The 6,699-nt window shown below is 39.6% G+C and overlaps 1 pseudogene; it reads right to left on the bottom strand.

Annotated features, from left to right (window-relative positions):
• Nucleotides 1-3,227: 3,227 nt before the first annotated feature.
• On the bottom strand, nucleotides 3,228-4,436 carry LOC148553859 (uncharacterized; annotated as a pseudogene).
• Between the last annotated feature and the right edge of the window lie 2,263 nt (nucleotides 4,437-6,699).

Here is a 6,699-nt window from a genome sequence, read left to right as displayed (position 1 = left end):
ACTTTTTAGATGCCATTTTGAGTCTTTGTGCTTTTTCTATGATTTTAGGTGATTTTTGGGTAATTCTGGCAAGTTTTGGAAAAGTCTAATTCAGAGACAGAGAAAGGACTGCAGATGTTGTCAAATTCTGACCTCCATGCATTCAAACAAGCATTTCTGGAGCTACAGAGGTTCAAATGATGCTATCTTAACGGCGTTAGCTTTCCAGCAATATATAATAGTCTATACTTATCGTTGGAAATTATGGCCCAAAACGGGCGTTGAACGCCCAAAACACCCCCTTTCTGGCGTTCAATGCCCTAAAGGGAGCAAGCTGGTATTTGGACGCCCACAAGGGATCAAACTCAGCGTCCAATGCCCCAAGAGGAGCACTAGGACGTGGATTCACAAAAAGTTCGGCCCAAACACTCACCAAGTGGGCCCGGAAGTGGATTTTTGCACCCTTTAGGTTAGTTTATCACATTTTTGTAATTTTTAATTAATAGTAACATCTTTTAGGTCTAGTTTTTTTATGATAAATAAGAAACTTCCTTCCTCCTGAGGATCATGCCTCCCAAGAGGGGAGAAGCACATACACATTACTACTATTATTTTCTGTAAGCTATGAGCAACTAAACCTCCTAAATTAGGGTTAGGAGTTTTGCTGATTCTCATGGATTAATAATATTACTGTTTCTATTTCAATATGTCTAATTCTATTCTCTTATGCATTCTCATTCTTCAATCTCAATGAATTGGGGGTGAACCGTGATATTCATCCTTGTTCTACATGGGTTCCGTGCGAGTCCTGACCCGGATAGCATTGAATTAAAGCTAGAGAATGCATTGCGGATTCCAAGAGAGTACCTGGGCAACTTTGGATACGTGACATGAAATCCCATTGACCGTGGCTTACTGAGGTCTGTGTGGCGCTAAGGCTAGAGTCAGAGAAGCAGCACTCTCTGATCCGGAAGAACCGACCTTGTCTGTGGCATTTTGAGTAGGATCGCGAAGGGGAGTGGATTGCTTAGAGCTTCATCTTTGGCTGCAGTGAGAAGCCATGAGTCAACTTGATGAGAGGACATGAGTTACTCAGATATGGTGTACTACTGTGGTTTAGAAGAGATTAACTTGATGAGAGGACATGAGTTAGTCACTTACGGCTGCCATTGAATGAATCATTCGTTATTGAAGTAGACAGTAAGAAAAATTAATCTGGAAAGAAAGAGCATCTCTAAAGCCTTAACTGAATCTTTATCACTGTTTTCATATCAATCTGGTATTTCATTCTTTACTATTTCGTTTATGCTTTCAAACAAACAACCATCTTTTCTAATTGCCTGACTAAGATTTATAAGATAACTATTGCTTGCTCAATCCGACAATCTCTGTAGGATTCGACCCTTACACACCTAAGGTATTACTTGGACGACCCGGTGCACTTGCCGGTTCATCTGTGCGAAGTTTGCGGAGTTCAATTTCGCGCACCAAGTTTTTGGCGTCATTGCTGGAGATTGTTCAAGATTGACAAACTACCGGACTATCTTGTTGCTTAGATTAGGTACTTTTTGAGGTTTTATTTATCTTTTACTTGTGTTTCTTGTTTTCTTTGTCAAAAACTTTTTCAAAACCCTTTCTTTTCTTTATCTTTTGTTTAAGCCTTATGTCAATCTTTAAGTTTGGTGTCTTTTTGGTGTTTCTTGGTATTTTCTTTCCTTTATTTTTTTGAAAAATTACCTTAATTGTTCTTTCTTTGTGTTTGAAATTGTTCTTGCTATTTCTATTTGTTTAATCTCAAAATCTTTAAGTTTTGTGTCTCTTTATGTTTTTCCTTTCCAAAATTTTGAAAATTATAGTCTTTGATTTCAAAATCTCTAAGTTTGGTGTCTTTCTGTGTTTGTCTTTGCAAATTTTTGAAAATTAATGCTTTGATTTCAAAAATTTCTAAGTTTGGTGTCAGTTTGGTTAGTATTCTTCTATCTTTTGGGCTTTAGCTGGTCTGTGTTTTCTTGAGTTTTTGAAAACTTGTTCTTGCTTTTCTTTTTTGGTATTTGAATTGTTCTTAGTGTTTTTCTTTGTTTGATTCCAAAATTTTTAAGTTTAGTGACTTTTAGTGTTTTTCCTTTTTCAAATTTTCGAAATTAGTGTCCTTGATCTTCAAAATTTTTAAGTTTGGTGTCTTTTTGTGTTTCTCCTTTGTTATTTTCGAATTTAATAGGTTTTGAATTTAAAATTTTTAAGTTTGGTGTCCAATTAGTTATCTTTTTGTTTATCTTGTTATCTTTTCAAATCTTTATCTTATCTTTCCTTTCTTTGAATTTCAGAATCTTGTTATCTTATCTTAATTCAAATTCAATTTTCAAAAGTTTAGTGTTTTCTTGACTTCTCTTTATTTCAAAATTAAATTTCAAATCATATCTTGCTTATCTTTCTTGGTCTTTAAATCTTTATCTTTATCATATCTTTTTCCTTAATTTTCAAAATTTTGTTATCTTATCTTATTTAATTTCAAATTTTAAAATCAAATTTTAAAAAGTTTAGTATCTTGTTAGTTTTTCTTTCTTTCAAAATTGAATTTCAAATCTTTAAAAATCTTTTCAAATCTTATCTTATCTTGTTTGACTTATTCTTTCAAAAGTGGTGCTCAAAGTCTTTGGCATACTTTGTTAAATGCATTTGATCTCGACTCTTGGTGCTCTGTCTCAAGGATTACTTGACACATTCGCACCACAAGCATATGACTAGGGAAAAAACTCTTTGAGCTTTTAATCATGTCTGACCTCCCTAGTCATTAATGCTCAGAGCCTTGGACCTTGCTTTTATTTTTCTTTTACTGTTTCTTTTGCTTCAAGGATTAAGCTTTTGTTTACTTAAGAGAATTCATAATAGTTCTCTAAATTCCTGTTCCTTATACATCAACATCCTTTGATTCAAATTCAAGCATGCACGATTCATGTCATGCATTCAGAATCACAAAGAATACCACCACATTAAGCAAACAAGACTACTCTTTGATATAACTCTATTTCTCATGCAATACATATTTTTCTTTTTCTTTTGAATTTAAGCTCAGTGAGTGATACATGAGACACTTTTCAAAATTAAAAGTAAATAACAGAATTAAAATAACAAGTCAAACTAGAACTTAGGAATTGAAATAACAAAGTATCATGCAGAAACTAAGACAAAACAGTAGAAATCGTGAACATAACATAGTAATGGCAAAATAATATAGGAAGTGAAAGAAACTAAGCCGCCTCAGTCTTCCTGGTGGGGATCTCTCTCCTCTGGTGTGATCCATATGGTCCTCTCAGGCGGCTATTATCCTGTCTCAGCTGGGAAACCTCCTGGCGCTGAGAGTCCTGAGCAGCTCTCATCTGATCGAGGGTGGTGGAGAGATACTCCCAACGGTTGTTTTATGTCGCCCTCATCTTCTCAATAGACGCAGTGTACTGCTGCCAGCGGCTATCCTTCGTGATCCTCATCTGCTTAATGGAGGAAGTGAGCTGCTGTCAGTATTCCTGAGGTGGGAAGTAGTGTCCCTGAGGCAATGGTGGCTAGTCCTGTTGAGCTTCCTCCTCAACTTGCTCTTCCCTGAGGGCACTGTGCTGTTCCCTATGAGCCTCCATGGTCTTCTCGGTAATTGGTCTCTCAACAGGAATGGGAAAGTCATTCTCCACCTTTACCTCTGCTGCTTCACACAAGCGGTAAATCAGATGTGAAAAACCAAGCCTAGCCTTTTTAAGAGGATGGGAGGCAATGCTATATATCTATTTTGGAATGATGTCCTCCACCTCAACTACTTCTCCCTTCATGATACAGTAAATCATGACAGCCCGGTCCACAGTGCATTCGGACCAGTTGCTAGTTGGCATGATAGACCTTCGGATGAAGTCTAACCATCCTCTAGCTAAAGGACGAAGATCAGTGCTCTTTAGTTGGTTTGGCGTCCCCTCTGCACCTATCCTCCACTGAGAACCCGGGATGCATATCTCTTCAATAACTAAATCTAGTTCCTGGTCTTTATGTATCCTCTCATTGTAACAGGCAGATATATGATCTGGACCTGGCAGATGGAGGGCCTGTCGGACGCTTCTTGGGCTGAAGTCAATGACCTTGCTTTTCACATAACTCTGATAATTCTTTTCATTGACCCCCTTAACATCTTTGTAAGTAACCCAGAGGTTTCCATAAAATTCTTGGACCATCAGTTGCTCAACCTCAGTGTTCGGGTTGCACAAAAATTGCCATCCTCTTCTATCAATTTGAAATTGAATTTCCAGATATTCATTCGGTTTCAGTGCAAATCTCACCTCTGGAGTCACAGCCTTCTTGTAAGTATAATCATAAAAGTGTTCTTCATGGAGCTTGGATCTAAACCTATATGCATCATAAGAACTGGTGGCTGGCTCTTTGCCTTTCCTTTTCTTTGAGGGTGCACTAGTTTTGGGTGCCATTACAGAAGACAGAGAAAACAAACAAGCAAAGCGACAACACCAAACTTAAAACTTTTGCTCGTCCCCAAGAAAATTAGAAGAATACAAAGGGAAAGACAGAGGAGAGTGAAAGAAGAAAGTGAAAAAGAAGAAAATAAAAATTAATGCTAAATTTTTTTTCTGTTCGTTTTTTTTTTAATTTGAAATAGAATAAAGACAGAAAAGGAATAATAGAAGAAGAGGAGAAGGGGGTACGGGTGAATATAGGAAAGGGGTTGGGGTTGTTGTGGTGGTTGCAAAGGGAATGGGGGGTAAAAGGAGGGATAAGGTTGTTGCTGGTTGAGAAGGGAAGGGGTTTTGGAGATTGTGTTTTTGGGATTTGTTGTGTGGCTAGAAAGGGGAAAGGGGGTAGAGGTTGGTTGTTCTTCGAAGAGAGGGTGAAGTGTGTTGAGGTGTGTGGGATGAAGGGGCTTATATAGAGGGATTGGGTAGGTCTCATTAGGGCAATGTTTGGTCATGGGGTGTTGGGAATGGACTTAGTTCACGGGTTGGTTGGGGATGGGATGGTATCACGGGCAAGCATTGGGGAGGGAAGAGGGTGTCACGGATTGGCTTGGGAAAAGGGTCTTTGAAAAAAGGGAGGTGATCCGGGAATTGATTGGAGAGGTTTTGATGAGAGTGGGAACCAAATCAAAGTGGATTTGCTTAACCAAATAAGGTGGTATGGTTTGGATTTGGTGAGCAATTCGAAGCTGGTGCCTAACTTGGATTAAAAGGCACCTAACTTGGGTGTATATGTATGGCCTGGCGCCTAACTTGAATGCATATGGTGCCTAACTTGATGTTCTCGAACCCTTCATGGGACCTAACTTTAGCAGAATAGTGCCTAACTTCCCTTGGCATATCCACCTGGTGCCTAACTTGAGTGCATATGGCGCCTAACTTCCCTTGCTTTCTTCACACCCGGTGCTTTACTTGAGGTTTGTGGAGTTGGGCACGGGGGTGGCAATGAGTGATTCCAAGTTTCATGCTTCATGTGGTGCCTAACTTGAGAAACTTCAATTTAGGCGCCACCCCTCCAGAGAGAAATCCCAAGTTGTACGCATCACTGGCGCCTAACTTCAAGCGGTGAAGTTAGGCGCCACCCCTCCAGCGAATATAAACCAAATTGAGCATATGTGTGGCGTCTAACTTGAGGTTTTGAAGTTAGGCGCCACCCAATCCAAACCAAGCTATTCCAGGGTGTCCGAAAATCTATCTTCAGGTACCTGTTTCTGTTCTAATTACTCTGCATGATCCACACACACGTAAAATAGAGGAAAAATAGTAGCAACTCAAATAAAACCAAACAAATAACAAAATCAAAGCAATAGAAATCAAACTAGGATACGAAAACATCGGGTTACCTCCCGACAAGCACTTCTTTAACGTCACCAGTTTGACAGTTAGTTCTGCTAGTTCAGCAGATGAGCGGACCTTTGGCGATCAATCTCGCCTCCAAGATAGTGCTTCAACTTCTGGCCATTAACTGTAAACTTTCTGTTAGAATTCTCCTCTTGAATTTCCACATGACCATACAGTGATGCTATGGTAACCACAAACGGTCCTGACCATCGGGATTTCAGCTTCCCGGGAAAGAGTTTGAGCCTTGAATTGAACAGAAGCACCCTCCGACCTGACTCAAAGACTCTGATGGCAATCTTCTTGTCATGCCATATCTTAGTTCTCTCCTTATATAGCTTGGCATTCTCATAGGCCAAATATCTGAATTAATCAAGGTCATTCAACTGAAGCATTCTCCTTATTCTTGCAGCTTGAGCATCAAAGTTTAGAAACTTGATTGCCCAGTAAGCTCTATGCTCCAGCACAACTGGCAAGTGACAAGCTTTACCATAGACCAACTGATAAGGGGACATGCCAATAGGAGTCTTGTATGCTGTCCAGTATGCCCAGAGAGCATTATCAAGCTTCCTAGACCAGTCCTTCCTTGAGATACTGACGGTCTTCTCCAGAATCCTCTTGAGTTCTCTGCTAGAAACCTCAACCTGTCCACTTGTCTGAGGGTGATAAGGGGTTGCCACTTTATGATGGACTCCATACCTCTGCAGATGTGAGTCCAGCTGTCTGTTATAGAAGTGACTTCCGCCATCACTAATGAGTGTCCTTGGGACACCAAACTGGCTAAAAATATATCTCTGAAGAAATCTCATCACCACTTTGGCATTATTGGTGGGTAGAGCCACAGCTTCCACCCACTTGGACATATAATCAACTGCCATCAAGA

Source organism: Arachis ipaensis, chromosome B7, assembly GCF_059453495.1.
Source record: "Arachis ipaensis isolate K30076 ecotype BB chromosome B7, ASM5945349v1, whole genome shotgun sequence".
Taxonomy (NCBI): Eukaryota; Viridiplantae; Streptophyta; class Magnoliopsida; order Fabales; family Fabaceae; genus Arachis; species Arachis ipaensis.
The sequence above is the reverse complement of the archived record's forward strand: the minus strand, read 5'-3'. Positions and strand labels throughout refer to the sequence as shown.